General features: G+C 43.9%; 1 long non-coding RNA gene across 1 annotated transcript in view; it reads left to right on the top strand.

Moving 5' to 3' along the window:
- LOC142004652 (uncharacterized) overlaps nt 1-12,230 on the top strand; it is a 43,873-nt gene extending 31,643 nt beyond the window's left edge. The window contains exons 2-3 of the long non-coding RNA XR_012643003.1: nt 4,915-5,354; nt 12,011-12,230. This is a non-coding gene — a long non-coding RNA (uncharacterized LOC142004652). The remainder of the gene's footprint in view (nt 1-4,914; nt 5,355-12,010) is intronic.
- Nucleotides 12,231-15,281: the final 3,051 nt, after the last annotated feature.

Below are 15,281 nucleotides of genomic sequence, written 5' to 3'. Positions count from 1 at the left end.
AGAGGAAAATTTTATCACAAAAATTAAAAGTGTGTTTTGGAAGGAAATGGCATACATTCCATCTATACTCAAATTTTATACATTTCTAAAGATGATATTTGTACTAGGAGATAGCACAATGAATAGGTGAAATTATCTCCCAAACTAATTTAAAACAAGATTAGATTGCATCCCCCTACAGCTTGAACTGATGGTGCAAAATTATTTCTTTTTTTCCACAGTTTTTCCCAGGGTACATATCACAATAATATGGGTGACCCTCACAAATATGGGATTAATGTGTCTCCATATTTCCTCTAGAAATAAAAGTGGTTTTAATCCCATTTTACAGCTGGGTAAATTGAGACATAGAGACTTTCTTGAGGCTACACAGTGAATCAGTGACAGAGCCACTTGATTAGAATTTGGGACCTTCTGAATTAGAAAACTTTTTATTCCACCAAACCGCATCGCCTTCCTGCTCCCATCATCTTCCATTACAATTGTGAGTGCTCAGCATTTCATCATATTGAGCCCATGTACCTCACCGTGGATGCATAGTTGATTGCCAGCTGCCAGAATGTTGGTTTAAGGACTTGCTTATAGGAACTGTGTGGCAAAAGCAGGACCAATACTGAATTTTCCTGCGTGCAATTCAACTACCATAACCACAGGGTCATCCTTTTTCTCTTCTTGCAGTGCTCTGTCTCATTCTGTACACACCTTCTAACTTCTAGAACAGATAAGTCAGGGAACCTACAAATAAGCCGATTCAGATTCACTATGTAGCCTAGATTCATTTTCTGAGTAACATCTCTCCTTTGCACTAAATGAGGCAAGGAGCCTGTGGAAGAAGACAGCATAATAATGTGTACGTAGATGGTGCTACAGTAGTGTTGCACAAATTTAATAATGGCAATTGCCAACTTTCCAGTGCTTGGCTTTGCAACCTACATAGATCATTTTAAAGTTGTCAGGTGGGAAGTGTTATATGTCATTTTCGGATTTTTTTTTTAAAGGAAAAGATAGAAGGAAATTCTATTTTGCAACTGAAACACACTCTTCCCCTGGTGCATTTTTGGGAGGATTTTGCCCCTACCCCTCAGCTCATAGCTTATTGCTACACATGACTGATTGGTGTAACTGGCAGTAAGGCTGTTATCTCTTAGGAAAATGATCGTGCTGGAGGAGGGGGTGAGTGCTGTTGGGACATGTTCTAGATCTGGGACGTAGTTGAGGAGAAGCCCAAACTGGCATCTCTTGCATACTCCTCCCCTTCCCCCACAAGAGGTTATCTCCTCCTGAGCTTCCCAGTGCAGTGCATGCTGCTACACACGCCAGCCTTAGATTAACATTCATGATCCGTTAGTTTGGCAGGTTGCCACACTTTGCTGACTATGCAAGCAACAGAAGGGAAATGGCAGTTTTCAAAAGTTTCTTAGCAAAACCTGAACAGAAGTTCGTGAGACAAATAAAAAGGCACTTCTCTGACAACAGAGTTTTCTCTCTGCTGAATGTCTATGGCCTTTTGCAGATGGTGGAGATGCTAGAGCTTCACCAAAAGTAATACGAATAATTGCAAATATCTCATATGATGGGAACTATTAGGCAACTTAAATAGGGGTTGCTCTCAGCTCTGTAGTTTTCTTCCCAGTGTTAACTGTTTGTGAGCTGTCTATCCAAAATGGCACGTACAGTCTGCTGCCAGAATAGTAATATCACAGATTGCAAGCTAATTTCTGTTTTTTTTGCTGGCATCCAGGCTTGGACTTAGATGACACATTTCTTTTGGTTCTGTCACTGGGTCATTGAATAGGTCCAGTTTTGGTTGATACTTTATGTTGGTCATGTGGATGGTACAGAGAATCAGATGTCTCACTGGTGATTTCCTAGAACTCCCTTCTCCTTTAATCCTTCTTTCTGGGTCATGTGCAGGCTTTACTGTACCAGCACTATTTGCTCAGGCACTATAGCAGTATAGGCTGAACCAAAAATATGGTTCAGAACAAGAGCAGGTCAGAAAAGCTTTGATGGAGCCATTTGAAATGCTTTGTGCCAAGGTGTCGATTTGTCAATTTTGCCAAAATTTCATTGTGGGGAAACAAACAAAACAAAAACTCCTGATAAATTTATGGACTTTTTTTACAATGAAATGTTTTGATTTTTTGACCTAAAGTGACATTTTGTCGTTAATATTTTTAAATTTTGTAATATCAAATTAAAAATGGTTTTCCCAGGGATTTTTCCCTTTAGAATTTTGAAATGTTGGGGTTTCATATCAATTTGAACTAAAGCCTGCTTCCAAAATCACAGGACCCTTTGTGAAAAGAGTTTTCACTCTCCTGCTCCACTGAGGACTTTTGGAAGTATGATTATGATAGTTTAACTACAAGCAGGGTTTGAAATAGAATTAAATCAGTTCTGGGATGCGCTGTTGACATTCCCACATGGTAGCTATTAGGTTGACATTTGCTTTGTCCCTCTTGATCTTTCCTGTAGCTCTGCTGATGAGGGTTATTAAAGGAAATGTATACAGGAGGTATTTATTCCCATCGTAGAAGGATGTATTTGTGAGAAATTTTCCTCCCCTGCCGTTCTGGTGCAATACAGTGGACACCTGGCATTATTTTGGATGCAAACAGGTCTAGGTGGGTGCCCTGTCTGCAAACTAGATTGCTGGTTTTGATGACCAACTGCACTGATGCTGAGTTCTTCAGAAAGTCCACCTGCACTTTTTCCTTTCCTGCTAAGTGCAGGGCAGTTGGATGGCTCTAGTGTTAGGTGCACCACAGCCTTAGTCCTGGTCTACATTACATAGCTTGACATAAGCTGTCTTGCATCCACATAGTTGCACATGTGCAAATTTGTGCAAATGTACGATCACTTTTATCTCCCATTGATCTTGGTGCCCCATACAGTGATGCAGTGACACTGCCGCCCTGAATGCAATTTCGGTATGGCTGATGTAGTGAGGTCAATGCACTGGGTGTAGACACTGCATTATTTATATCAGCCTTACAAGCCTCCAGCAGTTGTCCCACAGTGCCTAATATTGATCTCTGGCCACATCTGTGAACTCCACTGCCCAGGAGACACGGGGACGGTAAAGCTCCACAGTTTTTTGAAATGCCTTTGTCTGGTTGCCCAACTTGGTGAGCACACCTAGAAGCTCTCCGTAGTTGTGTAGGTGCTCAGCTGACAGGCTCTGGCTTGGAGTAGACAGAAGATATTTGATCTCCTGGGCCTGTGGGGAAAAGAGGCTGTGCTGGCACAGCTACGAACCAGCTGCAGAAATGTTGAAATCTATGAGCAGATTGCTCAGGGATGCAGGAGAAGGGGTACAACAGAGGCCAGCAGCGGTGCCACATGAAAGCAAAAGAACTGCATAAGGCATATAAAAAGGCCAGAGAAATCAACAGTTGATCTGGTGCCAAGCCACAGCACGGCTGCTATTACAACAAGCTGCTTGCCATATTTGGTGGAGGTCCCTCCCTGTCCTTCCACACACCACAAAGAATACTTCTGCAGAGCCTGAGTCACTGGCCCCGGTATGAACAGTGAGGATAAGGAGGAGGGGGACAAGAATGGGGCAAGGCTGCTGGGACCATTTTATAATGGGAGTGCTGAGAACCACTGAACCAAACTGTGTGCACTTATACCACTTCAAGCCAGGTGGTGCGGAAGCCCCCTCCCCCAACTCAGTTCCAGCACCGGTGAGATGGGGCACAGGCGACTGGGGTTCTGGCTATTCCATGAGCCAGGACCCGTATGAGACTCTACCGCAGTCCATTCAGTCTCTGCCATTGAGCGCAGGTGAACCCAATGCAGAGAAAGAAACCCCTGGTAAGCGTGTAAATTTATTTCCTGTTATAGTGATGTGCTGCTGGTGTCTCCAACTTAACAGGCCACAGCTATCAACTTTTTATTGCTTTACTCCTCCTAGCAGGGGAACTAAGAGTGGAACTGTTGTTTTCTGCTATTCATTCTCCTGCAGAGTTAAGCAATGAGGGGAGGAGACACTCAGCAGTTTGTTTATGTACGCAGGGATGTCCCTTGAACCCTCAGGAGCATAAGTGCTGTCTTCCTCTGGGCCCAGGACATGCTCAACACTCCACTCTGCCCCAGGTCCCACTCTCACCCAACCCCTTCTCCTACATCCCCACCCCACCTCTGCCCATTCCCTCCCCCGAGCGTATCCCGTACGCATTCCCCCGCTTTCTCCCAGAACCTCTTGCATGTGATGAAAACTTCTGATTGCGGTGCACAGTAAGCACTGTGGGAGGAGGTGGAAGAGTTAATTGGCCAGGCCCCTGGGGGGCAGGAGGTGCTGGAGGAAGCGCAGGGGAGCTAGCTACCAGTAGGTGTTAAGCATCTACTAATTTTTTTTTCTGTGAGTTGGTGCCTGTGTTCCTGAGAGAGCTCTGTGAACACTTAATGGGGATTCTCTGCAATCCTCTCCAGAAGGTCTTATTGCAGACCTTCCCAGTCTTATTGCATCCTGAGTGGCAGCACATTTCCCATGCTAGCTGACAATGACATGGGCAGACACCACTGCCGTACACAGGCTAACAGAGTACTGGCCCGGCGGCTTTAGAACACCAGCACTAGCTCTGCTCTCTGTGCCTTTGTTGCCCTCAGAAGTGAGATATCAGCAAAATCACCAAAATGGAGGCAGGATCAGTGTTATTGCTCTATACTCACTGTTTCATGCAGTCGAGCAATTCCCTTCTCATGTTCCTGACACCTGGGTGGCCATATGCATGATGCCTGGTACTGAGAGTAGGGTGGTGCATAAGCTGCCTGAAGCAGAAGTGTCAATAAGACTGTCTTGTTTAAAACTGTAGGGAAACAAGGGAAGGGGGTTCTGAATGGAAGCTTGTGCTTTACATTGTGACTATATTGACAATGGTATCTCTGTGGGCTTTACTACTGCAGCCTTGAGGGGTTTTTGCCAGTATCCCTGTGGAATACCTGAGCCAAATACGGAAGAGAAAGATGATGATTTGTGAAGACAAGCACAGGCGATCCTGCAAGCCAGAGGGCCTGGAAAGTGAACATTGCAGACTGCCTGCGAAACAAAAGTACGGACAGGAGAAAGGCTCAGGAGTCCCAGCAAGAAAAGGAAAGGGAGATGCCCCAGGATAAAAAGATGCTCCAGACTCTATAGTCTTCTGTGGGCCTACAGGTCCATCAATCAGAGGGTCACCCCTGTACCCCATGGAAACTTGCATTATGGCACCTCCTTTCATCCCCACCCTAGTACTGCACCCTTTTCAGTCCCTGCATCCCTACATCTGCTATTCCACTCCTCAGAACACGAAGAACAACCACAGCTTCACATACACTGACCTAGGCAAGCCATGGTTGCTGTACATGTAAGTAAAGTTGACACAAATGTTTTTTTTTCCTTGTTGAATTCTGTTCCATTAATTTTATTAAGTTTTTAATGTATTTGCTTTTAAGTTAAACATATTTTTCTTTCCACTGGTTTTGCTACTGAATATGTTTTCTTCTTTGGAAAATAATTGATGTCTATAAGTTTACAACTTAGGCTGCAGAGTGCCCAGTAGTTCTGAAAATTACCCACTTCCTTGTTACTGTACAGTGTGACACAATTCACAGGATCCGTGACAAATACAGTGCAATAATCATAAATGTGCAGCAAGCACTGAAAACTGAATAGGTGCAGTGACAATGCTATGTGCATAGGCGTACCCTGAGAAGAACACAATTCCCTAACAGGCCCTGGAACACCAGGGCCAGGTAGAACACAGTACTCCATAATGCATTAGTGAGGCTCACTGTTACAAGTGCACTTTCAAAGCCTTCCTGAGCTAGGAGTAATGCACATTGTGAAAGCTGGTGCTGTAGCTTGGGCTCTGTAGAAGCAGGCGTGTGCACTGGAGCTGGTAGTTCTAGTCTAGGCATTAGGCTTGTGCCCAGAATTATACCATCTGCTTGAAGGCTCTGGCAGGTGAACAGCACCTGAAGTCTGATGTAATGTTCCAAGTCAAGTCCAAGACACAGATTTGTGGCATGCTGTATTTTGTGTTCCTGACAAATCAAATAACTGAAATGGACATCAGATTCCGGAATGCTGCAGCACAAGCATCACATTTCTTGATTCTCTTCTTGCTTTTGGAGCCAGGCATGGTTCCCACCTGGCCCAAAATGGGGCTCCCTGGACGCCCTCAAAGAATGTTATTTTTTCTGTGTGTAAAGTGTAATCGGACCAAATGTCAACAGGGTTAGCAGGTTTGGAGAATTTTTGATGGCACCCAGAATGTGTCCAAATACCGCTCCCCCACCAGCCTATGGCTCTTGGAAGGAGTTTGGGGGTGGGAGGGGGTTTGGAGCGCAAGAGGGGATGCATGCTCCCGTTAGCCACAGAGGTGTTTGGGGCAGGGGCAGCATGCAGAGGTTTACACCCCTTGCCCGGGGCACCAGGGACATACCAGCAGCCACTTCCAGATTTAGAAGTGATGTGGAGTGGGTGGGCAGGAAGCTGCTTTAGCTGTGCTACACTGCCAGTGGTGATGGTTGGGCCCCAAGGGCCCTTTTAAGTCTCTCAGAGATGGCAGGTGAGGCTGAGGGATTGTTGGGGAAGGTGTGTGGGGGCAGCAGACGGACTCAGGGGAGAGATGTGGGTCCAAACTTTGGTGGAGTAGGGCCACTATGCTCTCATATTGATGAAGCATGAGCAACACGGGCCCGTACAGCTCAATGCCCCGATTGTCAATGCAAAGAAAAATTCCACTGCTGCCACTCACTAAGAAAAAGTGGGTTGCTGACATTTGCACTGCAGCTGATAAAATACTGTCAGCATTTATCAGAGGGGTAGCCGTGTTAGTCTGGATCTGTAGCAGCAACGAAGGGTCCTGTGGCACCTTATAGACTAACAGAAAAGTTTAGAGCATGAGCTTTCGTGAGTTAACTCACTTCTTCAGATGCCAGCATTTAGTGCATATAGGGAGCACACTTCCAGGCAAAGTTGTCTTTTTGTCTCCATATTTTACCCACTACACAAACTGAACAATGTAGATATAGCCTCAATTTTCACCATGTAATCTGTTTTTTTTTCCTAAGTATCTTATACTTTTGCGTGATGGGAGAAGCGGAAATAGACCATAATTCTGATCAACTGATTGTAAGGCACGTCAAAGCGGAGCACTATACAAGTACTAGACCTGCTTAAAAGCGTACCAACAAGGTATAGAAATTATTTAATTGCCTCCAGGGTTCAAATGTCAGCAGAATTAGCTGACTCAGAATCAAACTTGTCAAGGAATTCACTGCAGCAGCACCAATCAGTCTACTTTCTCCTATCACCACTACTGATGCTTCTTCTCAGGCTACACCCTTTAGCTGTCATTTCCACTCTTCCTAGCCACCACCTAGTCACCTGTTTAAAATACCTGCCCTCCCAGGGTGAGTGATGAAGTGGCCTTCTCAAGCCCTGCTATCTGGATCATGGTAAGAGCTAAAACAGTTGTTAGTATGTAACTACAAGCTGGTGCACAGTTAAGACTCATTCTTTCTCTGTGTAAGTGGTCTAGGTGCCACTACATGGGACAGTGAACCACACCCAGTGGGTGTGTGGATTACATATACACATAAATTACTCTGTCCAATGTGAACAAATTCAGCTGAAAAAGGCAAAGCAAAACAAACAACTATTTGCAGAGCTGCCAAGTTCTCTCTCAATTTTTAAAGTATTTCTCACTGATTCTGAAAAGATAGATTTTAGAAAGTGGGGAGTTCTGTAAGCATGGCCTATGTACACACTGGCACAGTAACAACAAGAAGTCCTGTGGCGCCTTATAGACTAACAGAAATTTTGGAGCATTATCTTTCGTGGGCAAAGACTCGCTTCATCAGATGCATCTTATGCTTATGCTCCAAAATACCTGCTAGTCTATAAGGTGCCACAGGACTTCTTGTTGTTTTTGAACATACTGACTAACTCGGCTACCCCTCTGATAATTGGCACAGTAGACCTGGATAAAAGGAGTTATAATGTACAGTACTGTCTCCGAATGCATTGCTAGCAATCCATATTAATGGGTAGCTGTGGAAATGGTCTAAAGCTGAACACGATAGAGCCCAAAGAATCAGTACCTCCACCCTTGGATCACGTGAGCGGGCAGTGTGCTCCTGTAAAGGTACAAACAGCTGGTTTGCACTCACTTGGAGCAGGAAATGTAGCTTTTTGCCTAGAAATAGTCCTAAACTGGATTTTTTTAAAACCCGTTGTTCATTTTTGGGTTTAATAGGCAAAGAGAATTACTTGTTGCCAGACTGAAGTCACACTCGCGTTCCTATATTTGATCTGAGGGAATACCTCGGTTATGCTGTCTGAGGGAATACCTCTGGAAGGGTTGGAGTGACAAAATCACGAGTACACAATAATGAGGTCTAGGCTCCTTGCTGCCAAAATAAGCCAAAAGGCAAGGTGACTTCGTGCCAGACATTTGTGTGGACTGGGCAGATGTTGCCTTCTCTACAAAAGGGAAAACTTGCATAGGCCAGTAAAAGCAATAATCCTTTGGGAGAGTACTGTCCTGGCCTGAGCTATTCCTGTGTTTCCTGGACTTGACACTGAATCTCCTTTCTCGCCTCAGTCAGCAGATGTCAGAACCCAACTAAGCGTTTATTTTTAAGTTGGTTTCTACAATTTGATTTGCTTGCAGTTTGCTATGAAATAATACTTATTTTTGCTAAAGTTTTAAAATATTGATTTTGTGGTTGGGAAAGAAACATCTACCGTGTACCAAGGTGTCCACTCTGCAGCCCTCTCTGTCTCAGTTTCCACTGACAATCAGACAGCATGTGTAATCTCTACGTCCTCTCAGCATTCTCTGAATATTTTTTGCCTTGATCACAAGAGCCTTCATCCATAATAAAAAAAAAAAAATTCTGAAGAAAGGGAGAGAGATTGTTTTTATGTTTCGTTTTGTTTCTAAAGTTCTTCCTTTTCATCTTAGGATTCCAAATTAGGTAGAACTTCCCTGTTACAATTCATTCATTCTAAATAGTCTAGATTTCAGAAAGACAATACGGACTTCTGAGTGTCCTCTTTATCTCAATTTCACTTAGTCTTTCCAAAGATGGGTAACAGGGAAGACAAACAAACATTTTAAAAGAAAAAAAGTTTAATTCTTTAGCTTATCTACCTAGAAGAAGGGGGTAAAATATGTTCTGGAAGAGAAGGAGGTTGGACCTTGACCACTGACAAACTTTTCCCTTGAGTAAACAGTTAAAAAGATGTTAGATATTGTAAAAATTCAAGAAGAATAAGCTGAGCCTTCTAAACCTCTATGAAAATATTTTTCTTCTATTTCAGTCACTGAGTATTTTTATTCTGACTTTTTTACATGTATACTAGTGGGTGCCTACATTAGATAAAGGAGTCACATTCTTTGTTAGCAACACAACAGTTCCATCGGAGAAACTCTTTCCCAAAAGAATCCATTGTTTTCACAACAAAAGTATCTACACTCATCCCTCATTAAACGAGTACTTTACTTACGAGTACTCGCTAAAATGAGGGACACATATATTCTACCTTTGCTCACTAGATGACTGAACTCCCCCAACCCCCCCGCTAATACGAGCTTTACCCTACTCCCCACAGACCCAACCTGCCACAGCCTGAAACCCTGCTGGCCCCGCAGACCCAACCCACCTCAGCCTGAACCCCCTGCTGGCCCCACAGACTCAACCAGCAGCAGCCTGAACCCCCCGCCAGCTCCACGTCCCCAACGTGCCTCAGTCTGAACCCACCTCCCTCCCTGAGGACTCAACCCACTGCAGCCTGAACCCCCCCACCCTCCCTGGAGCCCCAACATTCTGCATCCTGAACCCCCCCACCCGCCCCACTGTCCCATCCTGCAGCAGCCTGAAACACCCTCCGCTTCCCCCACCACCCTACGGACCCAATCCACAGCAGCCTGAAACCCCCCCACCCTCCCCATGGACCCAAACTGCCGCAGCATTAAGACCCCTCACCCACCCCGTGGATCCAACCCACCACCAAGTTTCAACCCTCCCTCCCATTCACGGCCCCAAACCTTTAACCCTTCCCAACCCCCCCACAACCCAAGGTTCACTTACGTTTCAAAAGCAGGGCTACATGCTGCCACTCCTTTCCCGAGTTATGAGCACTTGGAACGAATCAGAGACTTTTACGTGCATTTTCATGGGAATGTAATGTCCCTCTTACAAGTTTTCACCTACAAGCAGAAATTTGGGACCCAATGGTGCTCATATAGCAAGGGATGAGTGTACAAATAGGAACTAGGAAGCTTCTCTATAGACAACCATTTGTCATGCTAGAGTAATTGTAACAAGGGCTAAGAAAAGTCTTGTTTACGGTAAAAAAATTAGTCTATTAATAGTTTCTCTGGGTGATGCAGTCTTAGATGAGATTTTTGGTAAGTTTCTGTTATTCAGTGCAGTAAACAAATGACTCTAAAGCCAGTACTTTTCATATAGACTCTCATTCAAAACAGATTTTGACTTCAGTAAAGTTTGTAGAAGTTTTGGTGAGTCAGTTAAAAATGGTAGGCAGCATGGCTTGAAGAGGAGAAAAAACATGATACTTCTATCTTTAGAAATACTAAAAATGTCAATCTACCAGCATTCTTTAAGAAGGATCAACAACCATGCGGACAAGGGTGATCTAGTAGATACAGTGTACTTAGATTTTCAGAAAGCCTTTGACAAAGTCCCTCACCAAAGGCTCTTATGCAAACTAAACTGTCATGGGGTGAGAGGGAGGGTCCTCTTGTGGATCAGTAACAAGTTAAGAGATAGATACAAAAAAAAAAAGAAAAAGGTAAATGATCAGTTTTCAGACTGAAGGGAGGTAACTAATGGTATCCCCGAGTGGCCTGTACTAGGATAAGTAGCACGCAACATATTTATAAATGACCTAGAAAAAGGGATAAACAGTGAAGTGGCAAAATTTGCAGTTTTTACAAAACTGCTCAAGATAGTTCAGTCCAACGCAGACTGTGAAGAGTTACAGCGGGATCTCACAAAACTGGGTAACAGGTAACAAAATGGCAGGTGAAATTCTATGTGGAGAAATGCAAAGTAATGCACACTGGAAAAAATAATCTCAACTATAGCTATAAAATGATAGGGCCTAATTAGGTATTATCAGTTAAGAAAGAGTCTCTGTGGGTAGGTCTCTGAAAACCTCCACATAATGTGCAGCATCAGTCAAAAAAACTAATAGAGTGTTGGGAATAATTAGGAAAGGGATCGATAATAAAACAGAACGTATCATGTTGTCTCTATATCTGAGTGCTCAAGATATGGTTCGCAGGCTGGATCCGTCCCACCAACCTACTGGATCCAGCCTACAGACTGCCTCAGGCTCAGAGTAGCCAACTGCTGCTTTAAGTAGCTTCCTGCTCCATGTAGCTCACTGCTCTTGGGGCCAGGAGGATGGAGGAGGCGTTGTGTGCTGTTCCTGTCCCCTTGAAAAATAGCTCACCTCCGATTGGTCACTTTCCAGCCAACAGGAACTCCGAGATTTTGGTAGGGGGTGGAAGCAGCCCGCAAAGCCTCCCCCACCCCTTCTGCATATGGAGCAGAAATCTGCATGAAGCAGAAATCAGTTTTGAACGGTCAAGGACTGTAGTGGGTAGTGAGCCTGCCATAGCGCTGCTGGCCAGGAGCCGCCCAGGTAAGTCTCCCAGCCATAGCCAGGCTCTGGCACCCCAGCCCCCACTCCCCACAACCCCCTGCCCTGCCACCCCACATAACCCTAACCCTCTGCCGCTCCTCTTGCACTCAGACCCCCCTCCCAGACCTTGTACCTCAATCCATTGCTCCAGGTTATACCCCCACCCACCCAAGGTTGCAACCATCCACATCATGCAGAGAATCAACACTGATCCTACAGTCACATCACAATGGATGGATCTCATCTTTTCTCAACCACTGGCTCTAGAGCACCACTGACAGTCAAATTAGGGATAAAGTTTGTAAATGTCTTTCTTTTTCTTTTATTACACCCCAGTTCTCCAAGACAATTTGAAGAAATGCAGTATTACCACAGATACCACCTCCATGGCTACCCCTCCGATACTTGACACCTCTACACAGTTGTTCTTAAGTATGTATTGTTGCGGTAAGGAATCAATGGATTTCCAAGAGCAATACCAGACTTTAAGCAATTCAACAGTGGCACAAGGAAGACTTCCTTCAGGATGAAAACATTAAATTCAAATCTCAAGACATTTAAAACCTAACCAGTCTGCTTCCCAAATATTTTGGTGTTTATCTGATCCCCTCCTTGAGCTGGGGCCCTATTAAAGATGAGACTGATGATAAATAAAGCTGTCTTCTAAATTGCTTTTTTTACCTGTCTGATGCCTATTTGAAATGTGTTCTGCAAGAAGGCAAAAGAATTTCCCTTCCAAGTCCTCCATCACAATTATCAAATGTTCCTCAGTACCTTTAGGGTTGTGCAGAGGGCAGTACCCTTGCCCCTTGGTAAATGTTCTGGTAGAAAAGCCTGAGTACTTTTTGGTGAGAAGGATGAATTGGCACATGTTGACAGGCAATTGTATTAAGATATGAAAATATATTTGCGAAACCATGCACAAAACTGAAGTCCTCTTTCTGATCATGCAGAATGAGGGACCATGTTCTCCAGGGCCCTCCCTTTCTTCAGCCACATAGGAAAACTTTAATGAGAAACCTGGACTTGCAGGGATGAAGAGTTCATAGTTGGAAAAATGGAAATTGGTGGAGTTTGGATGATACAGAGAAGAAACCCCAACGTACACTTCTCCGAGCTTTGAGCAATAAGCTTTGCCTTTCTGGACTTTTGAAAATATATCCAGAAAATATATCACCTCATGGGGTCAGACAACAGCTACCTAGTAACATACTTTAACCAGGAGGGCAGTGCCTGCGACCAAATTCTTAGCTAAGAAGCCATTTACTTTTTCCACTGAACATAAAGAGATATTGATTGTAAAATCACCTCAAGAAAACAATTTGGATTTGTCAGAAGAGAAACTGACTAGTGAGGAAATAGACCACAATATTTGCAACCTATCATCCACAAAGAAGAGTGGGAACCAACCCTCAAAGTCTGCGGTAGCAAATAGGATGAAAGCTGCCATACTGTTAAGGAGAGTAAGCCATCCTCTGAAAAGTGTGGTAATTCTTTGTACCGGATCAGTGCTTACAGCCTGGACTGAGGGACTTTGGGCCTCCTCTTTTATAACTTAATACTGTAGTATTATGTATATATATTAATTTATTTGTCTGGTGAAAGGATGGCTGGAAAATTCAACAGCACCCTTTATTTTAGTCTGTCTGTAATTCTAAATTTAACAATATATAATCTATCAAAACAAAAAAGCAGTAAAGTAGCACTTTAAAGACTAAAAATAATTTATTAGGTGAGCTTTCGTGGGACAGACCCACTTCTACTACTACTACTGCCACTTTACTGCATTTTTGTTTTGATAGTATATAGACTAGCACAGCTTTCTCTCTGTTACAATACTTGATCTAGTTGGTCACTGGTATTTCACCTTTTTTTTTGGTTACATTATTCTTGCACAGGAGTGATCACGAGTGAATAGTTAACAGACTATCTAGTTAGCTGTCATACTTAGTTGTTCACTTTTTTTAACAGTAGAGCTTTGGAAGTGCTTATATGGCCATATGGTTTGGAAATGGAGCTATTTAGGGATTTGTCCTCCTTCCATCTTTTTAGATGGCTTCCAGATTCTGAAACAAGTATGGATCCCCCTCTTAGTGAGAACTGCTTGCCCTGTTATTAGAGAAAAAAAATTAATGTATAAGATTTTTTTCTTTGCACATTTATGTAGCTTCCTATTCTGGGATCTAAGTGTTTTACAAATGACAAAAAAATCATCTAATATCCTTATGAGGGAGGGAGTTGTTTTATCTATATTACTTACAGTTAACCTGAACCTACATCAGTGCAAAGTGTATGGTAAAAGTTATTATTTGGGTTGGGTAGTCTTTTACATCCACTTTGCTTTAGTGTAAATGATTACACAAATTGCGAGGAAACAAGGGTGAGTCAAGCTTTGAAAGGTTAAGGCCCAGATTTTCAAGTTTTCATTAGTTTTGGATGCCTCAGTTTCTGTGCACCCAAATTAATGTACAGGGAGCTACATTTTAGAAATATGGCATGAGGCACCCAAAATCAGTATTTTTACCCAAGGTCACTGAAATCTACACTCAAAATGGGACAACAGCACACCTGCAGAACTACCCATGCATCACTGTAGTGCTTCAATGCAGTTGCTGCTCATGACAAAGAGAAGAGTTCTGTTGGTAGAGGCAAGCCATCTCCACTGGCGGTAGTAGCTAGGTGGAACAGTGTATCTTGCTTTTATTTACAGCTTTGCAACAGACTTCCAGTGGAACTCTTCTCTGACCTAACAATGTCTACTTGGGGGGGAGGTTGGGAGAGCTACACTATTCTGGGATGTAGATGCTGATGCAAATGCCCAGTGTAGATCAGCCTTCAGGGAATCTGCTGCAAAGCTGTGAATAAACCAAGATCTACTGCCTCCTGCTATCCTTCAATTTTATGCAGTAGAACAAATCATGCTTTGTGAATGAAACATAGCTATGTCAGATAAAGTAATTCACATAGGTAAAAACATACAGCATATAATGTGTTTTTACATTGGACTGCTCTATGGACATTACTGTATTGGAAAGTGTGATCTCAAGGTGTAAATAGGGGTAGGCAGGCAGAAGAACTGAATCTGATTCCCAGAGACCTGCCACCACTTGATAGCTAATGTGTCCGTGCCTCACTTTCCTCATTTGTAGAATGGAGTTATTTATCATCTAGTAATTCACAGTATGTAGAGCATGCTTATATCTTAGCTAGAAGGCACCACAAAAACGAGTGGGGGTTGTATTATGATGCTCTGGGAGCATCTGTCCCAGCAACATGCACCGTTTACTAAGGATCAGTATTTGCCACTGGTGTAACAAATTGTCCTGCTGTCCCCTTGCCTTGGAGCAGCAGGAGCTTGGGGGGTAGGGCGTGTGGGGGAAGGGTTCCCAAAGCAGGCCTGTGGGTGCGCTTTGGCGAGACAGAAGTGGCTGTGCGGCTGAGGAAGCGAGGCGCCCTTTGGCTAGGCTGGGAGTGCGCGGTTGCCTATGAGCGGCTCCTCATGCACAGCACTAAGTCTCAGAGCTGTACATCCCGCCTCAGCCTGCCTCCCCTCCACTCACTTTTATATTTGCGCGCCCTTTCAATCCTCCGTGACGTATCCCGCTCC

Source organism: Carettochelys insculpta, chromosome 1, assembly GCF_033958435.1.
Source record: "Carettochelys insculpta isolate YL-2023 chromosome 1, ASM3395843v1, whole genome shotgun sequence".
NCBI lineage: Eukaryota > Metazoa > Chordata > Testudines > Carettochelyidae > Carettochelys > Carettochelys insculpta.
The sequence above is the reverse complement of the archived record's forward strand: the minus strand, read 5'-3'. Positions and strand labels throughout refer to the sequence as shown.